Genomic DNA, 18,194 nt, shown 5'->3' on the forward strand with positions numbered 1-18,194 from the left:
ATTACTTTGGGCTATTTTTCCCAACTATTTGTTTGGTTTGCCCTTTATTATGTATGTTTATTATCTGCTCTGTAAATATCATCCAGACGATCATACAATAAATGATCATTCCAATATCGTTTTATTTTCACGTTAAATCATAAATAGACCAGTGAATTATTATTGGAACCAACGAAATTATGTTACGTGATTGTTGATGTTTGCTAAAGGTCAAGTTGGAAATATTTCGTGCATATCGATGCACAGGGTTAAAGAAAGAAACAATGTTTCTTTTTCAGTATTGACACAGAGTTTGAATCTATATTTTAAATCATTTTACCTCAGAAAAATATCGAATTAACTATGATTGCACATACAGACATAGTAATCATACTTTTATAATTTTATTATAATTGAAAGTCAGATAAGAGATAAAAATGGACATGAAATGTTAAACAGATGTAAACATTCTTTTCAAGATAATGCATAGTTTAATCATATCAAAATAATTACTTTGTGAATTTTTAATAATATAACCAGGCCGTACCAGATACATATAACTGACTTTATCGTTGCTTGATAACCTTTTGTAAACCATTATATGCTGTTGTGGGCTTATTTCTCAATAGCTGCTGTGATGTAGTTAATAGAAAATGATACATTCGTGAACAGAAGACTACGTTTATGATATAAAAAGGCATTCGTTCAAGAATTAGATAAACACAATTTTTCACCAGTCACTCGTTTCATAAGACTTTAAATTATATTATTAATTGACCTTGCATATGTCTTCTCGATTAAATATCCTATACAAAGCTTTCACGATGCAATCGCAATACTTAACCATCGGTTAGGTATTCTCTTACGATATTTTCTCTTGATATAACGGATAACATCCGTGCATTATCAACATGCTTCATAGTGTTCTGCGTTTTCGGATTCTTTTTTCGTCTTTTGGATACATTTGTAACGGAAAATAGGGGTATCACAGATGAGCAAAGCGGTTCAATGTTCTACTTGTTTATATCTATTTTTCTGTATTCTACTTTTGTCATTTAATCTGTATCTTCAAACTATAATTGTCTGTTCTGAAAATCACAATCACATAATACATCTCATTACAGTTTCTTTTTTTTTCAACCTATTATTGTCCGTTTTGTAAACCCTCTCTAGACCCGGGCTCATATGATAACTTGTTTTTTTTTAACTATAATTTTCTTTTCTGTAAAGCTTCTTTACACCCGGGTTCATGTGATGAATGATAATATACAGTTTCTTTTTCTTTAAACCCCCTTTAGGCCCAGGCTCATATTATAAGTGTTCAATGCAGTTTCTTTCGTTAAACTATCATTGAATTTTCAGTTGACCTCTTCTAGACCCGGTCTCATATTCTCGTTTTTTTAAACTGATTTGTTATTTATTCAGTAAACCCCCTCTAGACCCGGGCTCATATGAAAAATATTCTATACGATTTCGTTTCTTGAACCTATTAATGTCAATTCTGTAAAAACCCTCTGGGCTCAGGCTCATATAATAAATGTTTAATACAGTTTTTTTCTTTAACCTATTGCTATCTATTCTTTAAACCCCCTCTAGACCTGGGCTTATATGAAAAATATTTAATACGGTTTCGTTTCTTTATTCTATTATTGTCTATAATGTAAAAAAAAAACCTCTGAACTCGAACTCATATAATAAATGTTTAATACGGATTCGTTTCTTGAACCTATTGTTATAATTACCTATTCTGTAAACTTCTCTGGACCCCGGCTCATATGAAGAATGTTCGATACGGTTTCGTTTCTTTTACCCATTTTTGTCTATTCTGTAAAACGCGTCTAGACTCTGGCCTACAAGTGGGAAATATATGTTATGCATAAATATATACAAAAAATTGTCAACCTTAAAAGAAGAACATAAAACTTACGTTTTAATGTAAACTATTCTTCATCACAATGCATGCATCTGATGAATCAGGAAGTTGATGAATATCTACGTGACTGTATTATATGTAATACGGAACTAATCAATTAAGGGAAATTTCAAATTCTATATAGACACAGTCACTAAATAGTACTTTTAGTCGTTTCCGTTCAACATCATATTAGTTGTGTCTGTTCTACATCTTTTGAACTCTTGTACAAATTGTTTTCAAACGCAGTTAGCGAACGACCATTTAACTTCCAGGCGGGGGAGGAGTATTTTTTTATTCTAAAAAAAGAAAAAAAATATTATGATCCCAAAATTGATAAAAAAAAAAAAAATAGTAAATCTTGTCAAGCAGATGACAAAAAAAAACCCATTCTGAATGTAAATTTCCCCATACCTTATAGTGTGAAATTTTGAAAAAAGAATCTGATCGATATGTTGATGATTTTCTATTAAATCTACTAGGAAATATTGTTCTTGATTGATCGAAAAATGGCACATAAATTGTTTCGTGCAATTTCTTATGAACCGTTCAATCAATGCTCTAAACAAAATTGACTCATTTTTCTCTATTCATTGTTTTTATACCATTACTCTCTGTTCTAGCTGTTAACTCTAATGACCATGCATGAACTCTTTCTGTTATCAGTGTTACAGCACCAGGAACCAATCTAATCACTCTTTAGTGATGCACGAGGCCCAACCTTTTGAAGTACAAGTGTTAATTCACACATTTAAGAGATTATGAAATTCCCTTAAGGGACCGTTCAATATTTATCAGATGGATGGGCCGGTGCATTCTTAATATTGTTTTATTAAAAAAGTTATTGCCCATCCTTTTAAATTGTGAAAAAAAGTCCTTGCCCATCTAAAAAAATCTATAAAAAAAGTCCTTGCCCCTCTAAAACTCTAAGACAATCAAAAATGATTTAGGTTCTTTTTCTATTTTAAAGTTTTTAAATTTTTATGTCTTGAAATCAAAGAATAGACTTTATACAAAATTTAAAATGTGCTAGTTAATTATATATGTATATATCTATGTGTGTATCAGAACCATACATTTTATTGATTTTGAAAACCAGTATGAATATACATGTACAGATTTGATTTTATATGTGCAGCCTCAAATACAATATTGATTTAAAATAAAGGAAATAATTCAAATTAAGGGACAATAACTCTTGGACTAGTAAACATATTATCATATACTGAATTACTAATTATTGTCCTAATAACAGAACATGTTTATAGTTCAAATATCAATGTCCCTTTATCTATTCTACTTTTCAAAAAAGAAATTTATAATGGTCTTTTTAAGCAAATATAGGCAGACATGTTTTTGACTTTGATGCAGCCTTTTTCGCCTATTAATTAATTCCCTAAATTTGACAGCTTAACACCAAACTATAAAACAACCTGGCATTCTTTAAGATCAATATATAAATGAGATAGCTGTACAGTTATATGAAAATCTAAGTTGATTTGAAAAAGTTATAAAAAAAATTAAAGGTGACCATCTGAACTTAGTCGAAACTTAAAAGTGTAGCTTTTTTCAACCTATTTACTAAATCCTTTAAATGACAGCAAAAAACCAAAGTACTAAACAGCCTGGCATTCAGTAAGATCAATATACAAATGATATAGCAGTAGAGTTTTACGAAAAATGCAAGTTGATTTGAAAAAGTTATGAAAAAAATTAAAGATGACTATCTTGAAATAACAAAAAACTGAAAATTTAAGCTTTTTCTTAAACCTTTTTCTTAAATCCATAAGAATGACAGCATCACACCAAACAACCAATCAACTTGGCATTCTGTAAGATCAATATACAAATGATATAGCAGTAGAGTTTTATGAAAATCCATGTTGATTTAAAAAAGTTATAAAAAAATTTAAAGATGACTATCTGGATTTAGCCTAAACTGAAAATTTGAGCTTTGTTTAACCTTTTTATTAAATCCATAAGAATGACAGCAATACACCAAACTACCAAAAAACTTGGCATTCTATAAGATCAGTATATAAATGAAATAGCTGTAAAGTTTTATGAAAATCCATGTTGATTTGAAAAAGTTATAAAAAAATTTAAAGATGACTATCTGGATTTAGCCTAAACTGAAAATTTGAGTTTTTTGTTCTTACCTATTAATTAAATCCATAAATTTTACAGCGATACACCAAACTATTAAACAATTTGGTATTCTATAAGGTCAAAATAATCTAAAAGATAGTATGAACAGAAAATTCTAGCTTTTTATTCCTTAATTAAATCCTTAAAATTGACAGAAATGAGCCAAGCTACCAGTTTGTTGAGACATGTCTTGAGTGCCCGCATAAAAAATATCCTACACACCAATAAAATTGATAGCAAAATTTTTCCTATAAAATATGTTCTGGCCCATCCACTAAATATTTAAAAAAATGTTCTTGCCCATCCAAATATTTCCACAAAAAAAGTGCTTGCCCCGCCCCATTTTGCACCGGCCCATCCATCTGATAAATATTGAACGGTCCCTAAAAGGACCGAAAGTGAAGCCTAATCAAGACAAGGAATCTGAACATTGCATAGGGATTTGAAAGGCCTGTCGCATACACTAGACAAAAATGGTCATTAAAGGACATTATTTTTCTCCACTAAAGGCATTCTGTTACGTATACTAATTGGAAGTTTCTATGATAAATATATTCAATTATTCATAATAATAAATTTCAACATATCAGTGTAAGCATAACTGAATGACGGTTTAGTTAGCTCTGTTTAGAGTTTACTGTTATTTTTTATACGCATGCCAACCTCGAAAGACCTTCTGCGCATGCAGATTATAAGCCACATTATCTATGAACAAATAAACACTTTTCTTAAAATATTATGTTTTGTCTATGAGCTGATAGACTATGAATTGTCAGCCAATCAAGAAGACGCGTAACATCTAAAATTAAGTTATATTTAGATGATTATATAAAAACAGTGTCTTGAAATCATCACTTAAGGATAGTACACACTAGGTAAAATTGAAACTAGAGGCTCTAAAGAGCCTGTGTCGCTCACCTTGATCAATGTGCATATTAAACAAGGACATATGGATTCATGGCAAAATTGTGTTTTGGTCATGGTGATGTGTGCGTAGATCTTACTTAATTGAACAATCTTGCTGCTTACAATTATCTCTATCTATAATGAAATTGGCCCAGAAGTTATTTTGTAAAAATTTATGAAAATTGTTAAAAATTGACTATAAAGGACAATAACTCCTTAAGGGGTCAATTGACCACTTTGGTCAAGTTGACTTATTTGTAGCTCTTAATTTGCGGTACATTATTGCTATTAACAGTTTATCTCTATCTATAATAATATTCAAGATAATAACCAAAAGCTGCAAAATTTTCTTAAAATTACCAATTCAGTGACAGCAGCCCAACAACAAGTTGCTCGATTGGTCTGAAAATTTCAGGGCAGAACAATTTTATCCACAGTAGATTTTCTCTAAATGCTTTGATTTCAGAGATATGAGCCAAAAACTGCATTTTACCTTATGTACTACTTTTAGCCATGTCGGCCATCTTGGTTCACGGGCGAGGACATCAGACACATTCTGTAAACTAGATACCCTGGTGATGATTGTGGACAAGTTTGGTTAAATTCGTCTTAGTAACTTCAGAGGAGAAGATTTTTGTAAAAGATTACAAAACTTAAGAAAAAATCGTTAAAAATTGACTTTAAAGGGCAATTACTCCTTAAGGGGTCAACTGACCATTTTAGTTATGTTGACTTATTTGTAGATCTTACTTTGCTGAACATTATTGCTGTTTATAGTTTATCTCTATCTTTAATAATATTCAAGATAATACACAAAAACAGAAAAATTTCCTTAAAATTACCAATTTGGGGGCAGCCATCCAACAACGGGATCTCAGATTCATCTGAAAATTTCAGGACAGATAGATCTTCACCTGATAAACAATTTCTTCCCATCTCAGGTTTGCTCTAAATGCTTTGGTTTCAGAGATATAAGCCAAAATCTATATTTGACCCCTATGTTCTATTTTTAGCCATGGCGGCCATCTTGGTTGGTTGGCCGGGTCACCGGACTCTTTTTTTACACTACATACTCCAATGATGATTGTGGCCAAGTTTGGTTTAATTTGGCCCAGTAGTTTCAGAGGAGAAGATTTTTGTAAAAGTTAACGACGACGGACGATGACGACGACGGGCGCAAAGTTATGAAAAAAGCTCACTTGGCACTTTGGGCCAGGTGAGCTAAAAATCAAGAATTTGGATTTGATACTATAGGTCAGAAAAAAAGTAAAATCACAAAAATACTGAACTCCGAGGAAAATTCAATCGGAAAGTCCCTAATCAAATGGCAATATCAAATGACAAAACACATCAAACGAATGGACAAGAACTGTCATATTCCTGACTTGGTACAGGCATTTTCAAATGCAGAAGAGCATTCAATAAGAAACAAAATCAGCAGAATATATTGATAGGTTATGGAGCTCGTTGATTTATAAAAGCAAATGGCAGGAAATGGATGACTCGGACGGCTACCTTATATTTGCATTGGCATAATTTGGGTCTCAAATCGAAAGAAAAAAGTCAAGAATTTGCTTAAATTTTGGTGAATTACCTTTTATGAGCTATTGAAATCTAACATAAAAAGAAAATGGGTTTTATGGGGCAAAACATTTTACTCTGTATCATAGGTAAAAAACTAAGGAGTCCGTACATTTGACACACATTCCTAAATCCACTTAAAAAGACCGAAATTTTCTAATATAAGTTGTTCAAATAAAATCAAACAAGTGAGCCTGGTCATTCCAGTTTGCTACTAGTAACTGCTTCTTTAATCCGCAATAATGAAGAGAAACGGGATTATAAAGACCATCCCTTTCTGTCAACACTTCTCTGTGTTGTTGTCCGTCAGGGGAAATAACTACAAGATTGTTCTTCCAAAACCCCACCACATACACATAACCATCATTATCTACAGTGACCCCTAGAGGATTATCCAGAACGCTTTCATTTTGAAAGGTCCATTGTATTCCACCTTGAAGGTTATAACATGTAACAGTGTGTTCTAGTCTGTTTGTATGATAAATGTTGTCTTTGAATGTTGCTAGGTAACCTTCAGTGGCCATCTCTTCTTGGACTATGTCGCTCGAAGACTCGTCATACAGATTTATCATTCGTATGCCTTTGTTGTAAGCGGAATAAATCAACTGATTGTCCTTCAAGACTATGCCATAATTCTGAGAAGCCAGTGAAATTGTTTTCTTGATTAGTTTCCTCTCCAGGTCTATAATGGTAAGACATTGCTTCTCTGATTCCCCGGATGTAACAACCAATGTATTGGTATCGCCGATGTTTACTATATGAAATACTCCACACGGTATCTCCATCTCAAAATCTCTTGATCCCTCCATGTTGAAGACTTTTACTGTCCTTTCATCGCGGAAAGTAAATACCAATCTACCGTCCAGCAGCATGCAACATCCGTAAACGCGTTGTCCTTGTGTGTTTACTGTCTTGTTTATACGCAGCTGTATATCTTTAATGGATCTTGCTTGAACGGTTGGTACCATTATCTGGGCTTGTTTAGTATTATTTCTACTCAGGACAAGATCGCAAGGTTTAGCTTCAATATATACTTCTCCAAAACTAGTTACATTTGACATGATATTCTGAATAGCACCGTTTATTTTATACTCTAGAGAACTCTGGTTCAAATCCTCACCTTGGAAAAGTGAGTGCAGGAACTTTTCTTTGCTAGAGACGTCCTCTTTTATAGGCTTCATTGAAAGAAACATCTGAAGGTGCGTTCCGTGTTGTTTGATGTTTCCAATGTTTCGCTGACAATCGGCAACTTCCTTTTCCTTCTTTTCCAATGTTGATATTAACCGACGAATTTTCGAGTTTTCTTTATCTTCGTCCACATTCAGTTGTTTTATTAAATCTTTTTGTAATTTGTCAAGACGGTTGTTGATCTTTATTCTTGTCTTCTCGATTTCTTCTTCAATTTCCTTTCTCCTCTCTTTCAAAGCTGAAATATTATCCTGTTGGTTCTCACGAATTTTTTTTATGTTTTCTGCTATTTCAACTAATGTTTCCTCTATCTCGGACAAGTCATTCGATGTTTTTGAATTAAGAATGACGTCATCTAAATTAACGATGTCATGGCATTCTTTATGGCTTTCTACAATACACTTGCTGCAACAAGGACATTCATGCATCTGGCAATAGATTTGAAACTTTTGATTGTGTTTGCTACAGATTTGACTAATCTTTAGTACATCAGCTGGTAATTGCTTGTATTCAATGATTGGTATCACTTTATGGTTTCTTGTTCCTTTGGACAAACTGTGATGTTCCTGGCATTCTGTACATAGTTCCTCGTCACATTCTGTGCACCAGATTGTAAATGGTTTGTTGATGTGGCGTGCGTCACAAACACCACAGTTTTGAGAGGATGTCGCCATTTCACACAAAAAACTGCAAATAGATATCAATAAAGAATAAAAATTAACAGTAGTTGTTTAAAACAATATAACTAGAGGATCTTAAGAGCCTGTGTCGCTCACCTTGGTCTATGTGCATATTAAACAAAGGACACAGATGGATTCATGACATTGTGTTTTGGTGATGGTGATGTGTTTGTAGATCTTACTTTACTGAACATTCTTGCTTCTTACAATTATCTCAATTTATAATGAACTTGGCCCATTAGTTAAAGAGGAAAATATTTTATTAAGATTTACAAAAATTTACAAAATGATTAAAAATGGACTATAAAGGGCAATAACTCCTTAAGGGGTCAACTGACCTTGTTGGTCATCTTGACTTATTTGTGGATCTTACTTTGCCAAACATTATTGCTATTTATAGTTTATCTCTATCTATAATAATATTCAAGATAATAACCAAAAACAGCAAAATTTCCTAAAAATTACTAATTCAGGGGCAGCAACCCAACAACCGATTGTCTGATTCATCTGAAAATTTCAGGGCAGATAGATCTTGACTTGCAAAACAATTTAACCCCCATGTCTGTATTGCTCTTAATGCTTTGGTTTCAGAGCTATAAGCCAAAATCTACATGTTACCCCTATGTTCTATTTTGAGCCCTGGCTGCCATCTTGGTTGGTTGGCAGGGTCACCGCACACATTTTTTTTAAACAAGATACCTCAATGATGATTATGGCCAAGTATGGTTAAATTTGGACCAGTAGTTTTAGAGGAGAAGATTTTTGTAAAAGATTACAAAAAATTACGAAAAATTGGTAAAAAATGACTATAAAGGGCAACAACTCCTTAAGGGGTCAACTGACCATTTTAGTCATATTAACTTATTTGTAGATCTTATTTTGTTGAACATTATTGCTGTTTACAGTTTATCTCTATCTATAATAATATTCAAGATAATAGCCAAAAAACATTATACTTTCCTTAAAATTGCCAATTCAGGGGCAGCAACCGGTTGTCCGATTCGTCTGAAAATTTGAGGGCTGATAGATCTTGACCTGATAAACAATTTTACCCCCTTGTCAGATTTGCTCTAAATGCTTTGGTTTCAGAGTTATAAGTCAAAATCTACATTTTACCCCTATGTTCTATTTTTAGCCATGGTGGCCATCTTGGTTGGTTGGCCGGATCACGTCACACATTTTTAAAACTAGATACCCCAATAATAATTGTGACCAAGTTTGGTTTAATTTAGCCAAGTAGTTTCAGAGGAGAAGATTTTTGTAAAAGTTAACAACGCCGGACGACGACGACGACGACGGACGACGACGACGACGGACGACGACGACGACGACGACGACGACGACGGATGACGACGACGACGGACGACGGACGCAAAGTGATGAGAAAAGCTCACTTGGCCCTTCGGGCCAGGTGAGCTAAAAAGGGCACAGTCCGCTTGAAAGTCCTTAAATGTAGCAATACGGGGTCATCCGTATTCTAACGGACTTGCTGACTATATTTTCTTATTGTCTCTTTTTAGATCAAATATCGAATTGCCCGAATATAAAATTACACTAATTTTAAATAAACATTTGACAAATTTGGTCTATTCACAAGTATTAATTAAGCTTAATGACATTGACTTTTTAAGTTCTATTTTACTTATTTTTTAGAAAGATTGTAACAACACAAAACAGTCATGATTGAAAAGTTATGAAATAAATTACAGAAATTTACATCATGACACCTAAGTTCATTTTCTATTCTCTTAACCCCGTCCGGACAATCAGAGGTACAAGAAGGTTAAAACCGAGTAAGCCGAAAGCTATAATTGTATACAAATACAAAATTTATTGTTCAGAAATAGATTTTATTAAAACAAATCTTACTTCAATTTCTATATAAAATGAAAACACGTCATGAGACCGAGGTACTTTCCTTCACACGAATATTTGAAAGCTAAGATCTAATGATATTCTTAACAGTTGAAGGGCTATATGACCAAAAAGGACCTATAAAATATAGCCTGGCATGATACTACTTGTAATATTGTTAAACTATCTGGGCCTCTCATAAAGGTTAATTAAAGATTACATTGAATAGCTAGTATGGCTATACATATGCTTTCATTGTAGCACATTGCATGTGATGACAGAGCCCTGCTTCAGTGTGCAGTGTTATCGTGTTCTTCTTATAGAAATACCAACATATGAATATGTAGCAAAAAAAGGTTTTGTTCATAGTCTACGGGTGCCTCACTCGCACCACCATTTATAATGTTCAGTAGACCTTATATTTGGGACAAAACTCTAATTTGGAGTTCAACTGCATCAAAAACTACCTTGTCCAAAAACTTTAACCAACAAGAATGTGTCGTTCCCCAGTACACGGATGGCCTCTCCGCACTATCATTTTCTATGTTCAGTGGACCGTGAAAATGAGAGAAAATCTCTACGTTGGCATTACAATTAGAAAGATCATATCATAGGGAACATGTGTTCTAAGTTTCAAGTTGATTGGACTTCAACTTCATCAAAAACTACCTCGACCAAAAACTTTAACCTGAAAACTTTAACCTGAAGCGGGGCAGACAGTCCAACGAACAGACGGACGGACGCACAGAATAGAAAACATAATGCCCATAAATGGGGCATAAAAACTTTAACCTGAAGCAGGACAGACGATCGAACGAACGCAAGGACGGTTGAACAACATAATGCATCTAGGTGAGGCATACAAAGCATTCGTTAGGGCATGTATCTGTATTTTCCTTATTTTATATCTTCATGAAATGATACGCATGCGCTAATTCCTGCAGTAGTTGAACTTCAACTGATTCGTATGTGAATTAAACGGGAAAAAAGGATATATGATATATCCAAATATGTGCACGACCGATATCGATGAAACATGTATGTCTGTGTATATATCCAGATTGATTGATTGATTGTTGAAACCCCAAATTCCCCTAAATCCGCTAGTGATGGGACAAAAAATAAAAATGAATAGAAAATAATGGGGTGCTATAATAAGAGGTGATAACAAGGCTGCAAAATTAAACAATTCGGTAAAACATATATATATATATATATATATACACTGATTAAAGAAAATAATAATGTCAAGAATTTACTCTCAGTTTCAGAGTAGCTATCTATTAAAATAACCGGCGTACTCCTCACCCTTATCAATAACCTTTGATTCCGTAACCGTTTGTCGTTGAAACCGAGGTCGGTTTCGTTTTTATATGGTAAGTACAGTTTCCGGTTTCAGTTTTGTTTTTATTTTCAGAAACTGAACAATGTATTTTGGTACAATTGCCTGTAATCGAACATTTTAAGGGTAACTTTGATACTTCAATATCACGAGAGGTTTAATTCTAATATAAATGATAGAGCACAACGTCGCTCAAAGCAATAACAGTAGGGAAATAAGAATAAAAGGGCAAAATTATATATGACATCTAAATAGTCTATATAAAAACCATTGTTGTAAACAAGGATTTGTATAGTGAGAAGGATTGGAATCTCGCGGTATCTCGTTAGTTCACGCGTATCGTGAGAAGTCATAATCTCGCCACTTATACCATGATACTCGCTTGTATGTAAATATCCGGTTTTATCGCTTGGTTGACAACGTTATGAAAATACACATGGTAAGCTACGATCTTACGATCTATTTACAATATTAATTTTGTGTAGACTTACCGATAATATAATTCTTATTTCTCTTAAATTACAAAGTGATAATTACCTAAATTGAGCAAAAGGAACAGTTGACGTTTATAAAGTCTGTCTGTGCAATTTTCGTATTAAAAATTAATTAAGTTTGTAAATTTGATATTCATGCCGGAAAAAGATAAAAAATATTGAGTTTTCCCCCCTCATGCGACCGCAGTTTTAATAGTCCATTATTATCTTCATTATAATCATTTACTCAAAGAGGTAGATGAAATAATAATTTGATTGTCACAGCTTGTTGTTTGACCTTCTGTTTTTTTAAATAGTTCTTTGTTTTTTATTAATTGTGCAAGGAACTGTTTGTAATTGAAATATATTTTTGTGGTGATTAGATTAATTAGTGAAGAATATATATAATTAAATAAATTACAATCTTTAATCCGAAACAACATTTAATTCAAAAAAAATTAAGATGATTAATTAAATGAAGTCTTTGATCTCAGTATCAGAACATGCTTAGATATATTATAAAATGTGATATTTAGTCATCAACTTTCAGTTCAAATTATTATTCAATGTTACAACCATGTCAGATTTTTTATCCTGGGACCAAGATATTGACCTTGATCTTTTGTTAGGTGAATATACTGAATATGATCCAGAACCCAGTGACAGTGATGAAGAATGTTACATTGCCAAAATGAAAAAGTTTGAACCTGTACCAGATACATGTATTAAACCTTCCTACAGTTGCCCTGTTTGAAAAAAGACTCTGAAAACAATTTCAGGCTTCCGTGGTCATGAGAGCATCAGACCATCGCACACATGCAGATAGTAAACTACCTAGCACAGTCCGTGACGCCTTAAATGAAAGTTTATTTGCTGAAATATTCCCTACAGCTTTGCAGTCCAGTTTGTCCAACATTGCTAATGATCCATTTACCATCAATGACAGCATAACAGACATTTGGAAATTTGTGACCAATTCAGCTTTAGTGCAAGACATTTTGTTGAAATATTTTCAGCCGATATTTGTTGAAACTACAAGCAACATATATCTTCCTCATGTGACAAAGAGCAAATGTTTCGCCGTTTACACATAAGTAGAGTTAAGCCAGAATTAACAAACACTTTCCACTCTCATTGTCCATCTCATTCATTAAACTATACCAACTTATTCCTACAGATGGTACATGAAGATATTGTTGGTGAAATTTTTAAAGTTCAGACAATGACAGCTGTTCAGAAATCTACATCAAATCAGGAAAAGTTAACAGAAAATGACCAAAGCATTCTTTACTACATGTATATTGCTGGTTACACCATTCGTGCCCTAGAGAAGAGATACACCAGGTACTCTACTAAGAAGTTGTCCGTCATAAATAAATTTACAGACAATTCTTCGGGTGTTAACTTTGTGAAACAATATGACAAGTGGTACAAGACACAAGACCGTGGTGGCCTTCAGAAACCATCAGATTCCATGTTCTTATTAATCCGTGAATTAGAGACAATTATTCGCAAAACAGTTGAACCTTCATTTAGTGCTAGTTCGCTTCTTATTGATCCTTTAAAAGAAGCTATGATGGAAGGGTTCATGGTAAAACATTATTGTGACATTCTTATGCAAGGTGAAACTCCAGATATTGTGTCAGCTATAACTGAAGACATCATTCATTTGTGTTTAACCATCCGTGGCTTTGCTGTTACTCGCATAGAACGCAATAAACTGACCAAGAAAGAAAAATTTCAACCTTCATCCAGTCTAAGACAAGCCTTAAAGGAGAAATCTTTAAACTGTTGACACTGTGAAATTTAGTTTTGGTCTGTTCATACATGAAATATAATTATTTAAATTGTTTCCACATGATCTTGATGTAACTGTTGTATGAACATGAATATTTAAAAAAAGTGAAATTTGGTAATGTCTTTTTATTTATTGTCCTTCATAATACTGCTTTACAACTACTACTGTCATTCTAAAATATTTCACTTGACCTTTAAAAATATGTTATACATGCATTAAAGGAGATGTGAGGTCTAAACATGTCAATATTAAAGACAGCAACCCAACAACAAAAGTAACTGAAAGAAAATTTAGCTGCAATCCAACTACAAAACTTATCTCATACGGCCTACACTAAACAGGAACAATATGAGGTCTTCAACAAATGAAGCTGTCAATATAAGATAATAAATAAGAACAATTGTGGTACTTGAACCTAGCACATCAGGAGCAAAACAAAGAAATATAACAAATATAAATACAATTTTGGTGTCAGAACATTGAACTCTGGTGGATAGTTGTCTCATTGTCATTCATACGACTCTTATTTATATATCCTTGTCCCTTGGATTCTTGTCTCATTGGGAATCATGTACCACAGCAAAACACCGGAACTCATGAACATGAATTGAACACTACTAAAGTATTAGGGACACATACAACTTTATGTACATGTATGTAAATTTATCCAAGATAGCTTTTAATAATAGAGATTTGTTCTTGCTGAAAGTTTTATTTTCACACAACAAAATGCACAATATCAAATTATAAATCAAGCATGTGACAAACATTGAACATTTTCTAACTCTCTCAATTTCTACACATTCATAAAACAATGAAAAAAATTTGTACAAATATAGATTGGCGCAATAAAAAAAAACATCATATATTATTTTATTTCACATATTTGTTATCTCAAAGACTACAAAACTTAATTAAATTTTGTTTCGTCCCCGAGGGTATCACCAGCCCAGTAGTCAGCACTTCGGAGGGCCCTCATGGGGTTTTTGATTATGTGATTACTTGGCCGTTTTTTTAATGATTATTTGATTATTAAGCCAAATATTTCATGATTATTTGATTACCTAGGACTGTATTTTTAGTTTATGATTATTTGATTACTAAAGATAAGCAAATATTTAATGATTATCTGATTATATTGGCAAAAAAATGGTGATTATGTGACTACTAGGACCCCCCCATGAGGGGCCTCACTTCGGTGTTGACATGAATATCAATTATATGGTCATTTTTATAAATTTTCTGTTTACAAAACTTTGAATTTATCGAAATACTAAGGATTTTCTTACCCCAGGAGTAGATTACCTTAGCCGTATTTGGCACAACTTTTTGGAATTTTGGATCCTCAATGCTCTTCAACTTTGTATTTATTTGGCTTTTTAACTATTTTGATCTGAGCGTCACTGATGAGTCTTATGTAGACGAAACGCGCGTCTGGCGTATAAAATTATAATCCTGGTACTTTTGATAACTATTTACACCACTGGGTCGATGCCACTGCTGGTGGACGTTTCGTCCCCGAGGGTATCACCAGCCCAGTAGTCAGCACTTCGGTGTTGACATGAATATCAATTATATGGTCATTTTTATAAATTTTCTGTTTACAAAACTTTGAATTTTTCGAAATACTAAGGATTTTCTTACCCCAGGAGTAGATTACTTTAGCCGTATTTGGCACAACTTTTTGGAATTGTGGATCCTCAATGCTCTTCAACTTTGTATTTATTTGGCTTTTTAACTATTTTGATCTGAGCGTCACTGATGAGTCTTATGTAGACGAAACGCGCGTCTGGCGTATAAAATTATAATCCTGGTACTTTTGATAACTATTTACACCACTGGGTCGATGCCACTGCTGGTGGACGTTTCGTCCCCGAGGGTATCACCAGCCCAGTAGTCAGCACTTCGGTGTTGACATGAATATCAATTATATGGTCATTTTTATAAATTTTCTGTTTACAAAACTTTGAATTTTTTGAAATACTAAGGATTTTCTTACCCCAGGAGTAGATTACCGTAGCCGTATTTAGCACAACTTTTTGGAATTTTGGATCCTCAATGCTCTTCAACTTTGTATTTATTTGGCTTTTTAACTTTTTTGATCTGAGCGTCACTGATGAGTCTTATGTAGACGAAACGCGCGTCTGGCGTATAAAATTATAATCCTGGTACTTTTGATAACTATTTACACCACTGGGTCGATGCCACTGCTGGTGGACGTTTCGTCCCCGAGGGTATCACCAGCCCAGTAGTCAGCACTTCGGTGTTGACATGAATATCAATTATATGGTCATTTTTATAAATTTTCTGTTTACAAAACTTTGAATTTTTCGAAATACTAAGGATTTTCTTACCCCAGGAGTAGATTACTTTAGCCGTATTTGGCACAACTTTTTGGAATTGTGGATCCTCAATGCTCTTCAACTTTGTATTTATTTGGCTTTTTAACTATTTTGATCTGAGCGTCACTGATGAGTCTTATGTAGACGAAACGCGCGTCTGGCGTATAAAATTATAATCCTGGTACTTTTGATAACTATTTACACCACTGGGTCGATGCCACTGCTGGTGGACGTTTCGTCCCCGAGGGTATCACCAGCCCAGTAGTCAGCACTTCGGTGTTGACATGAATATCAATTATATGGTCATTTTTATAAATTTTCTGTTTACAAAACTTTGAATTTTTTGAAATACTAAGGATTTTCTTACCCCAGGAGTAGATTACCGTAGCCGTATTTAGCACAACTTTTTGGAATTTTGGATCCTCAATGCTCTTCAACTTTGTATTTATTTGGCTTTTTAACTTTTTTGATCTGAGCGTCACTGATGAGTCTTATGTAGACGAAACGCGCGTCTGGCGTATAAAATTATAATCCTGGTACTTTTGATAACTATTTACACCACTGGGTCGATGCCACTGCTGGTGGACGTTTCGTCCCCGAGGGTATCACCAGCCCAGTAGTCAGCACTTCGGTGTTGACATGAATATCAATTATATGGTCATTTTTATAAATTTTCTGTTTACAAAACTTTGAATTTTTCGAAATACTAAGGATTTTCTTACCCCAGGAGTAGATTACCTTAGCCGTATTTGGCACAACTTTTTGGAATTTTGGATCCTCAATGCTCTTCAACTTTGTATTTATTTGGCTTTTTAACTATTTTGATCTGAGCGTCACTGATGAGTCTTATGTAGACGAAACGCGCGTCTGGCGTATAAAATTATAATCCTGGTACTTTTGATAACTAATTAGACAGAAACATGCGAGAGAAAAAAACACTTCACTAATAAAAAAAAAAGTGTTGAATATTTTTTCCTGTATCTTTGAAATTAACATTGAAAAATTAGAAATAATTAATTACAAAATGCATAAAGATTTATGAATTACTATTTACTGTATTGAGTATTGAATCTGGTCCAAAAACAACAAATCCTTCATATAAGGTAAATATTATGATGACAAACATGACAACATGAAATACATGTAGGAACACAACAAATAATCACGGACAGTGTTGTCTCAAATTTGCACACACAAGATACATGTACAACATTGTACAATGCATGCTAGTAAAAAATTTCCATACTCCACCATACAAAGAAAAACTCTATCAAATGCAAGGACTCAACTAAAAATTCAAAACTTTTTGGTGAACCCAATTACTGAGAACAAAAAAATAAATATTTAAACTTGCACCCTTACAAATGTTTTCTCAAATTCATAAGCATCAACCTGACCAATGGTTTACTAAGACTTTTTTTAGTTTAAGTACTATAAAGGATACCAGCAATCATACGTGTACAATTGTACATACATGTATGTACCATATGCATGTGTACATTTCACCTTTCAAGTTTACATGAAAATGTTTACAAACTACCAAACACTCATATACTGCTATTAGAATTGCATAAATAATACATTATTTGGAAATAAATACATATGACAAGTATACATGTAAATTAAACTTGTACAAAAAGACTTCCTGTATTATTAACATTAAAATGTTCTGCGCTTTGGTAGCGAAGTGTTATCAATCACAAAGTTCCTGTCTCTCTGGTTACTGACATTTCCTCGTTTGGGTGCCAAAGCTTGAGCTCCAACCGCTCTCATGGAGGTCATCATATGACGAACATCATTCACTGTAGGGTTGTTATTGTCCCCAACCCTGTGTCGGTAGTGTCCAAAATGTTGCTCCAAGGGATCTTGGTTAAAGTGATGTTTGAGGACAAACTTTGCGCCAGATTCTAATAGAAATTTAACACAGTCTACAATTGAAAACACACTGATTTTAAAACCTGTCAATGTTTGATGACTCAATTGCATTCCTT

The 18,194-nt window shown here is 33.5% G+C and overlaps 2 protein-coding genes across 2 annotated transcripts in view; one reads left to right on the forward strand and one right to left on the reverse strand.

Annotated features, from left to right (window-relative positions):
- Nucleotides 1-18,194, reverse strand: part of LOC143083383 (uncharacterized) — a 201,843-nt gene that overhangs the window by 36,710 nt on the left and 146,939 nt on the right. The window lies entirely within an intron of this gene.
- The window catches only part of LOC143083385 (mediator of RNA polymerase II transcription subunit 18-like), a 197,876-nt gene continuing 191,310 nt past the window's right edge, over nt 11,629-18,194 (forward strand). Inside the window, exon 1 of the mRNA XM_076259645.1 lies at nt 11,629-11,716. The gene's annotated coding sequence lies outside the window, so the exon portion shown is untranslated. The remainder of the gene's footprint in view (nt 11,717-18,194) is intronic.

Source organism: Mytilus galloprovincialis, chromosome 7, assembly GCF_965363235.1.
Source record: "Mytilus galloprovincialis chromosome 7, xbMytGall1.hap1.1, whole genome shotgun sequence".
Lineage (NCBI taxonomy): Eukaryota > Metazoa > Mollusca > Bivalvia > Mytilida > Mytilidae > Mytilus > Mytilus galloprovincialis.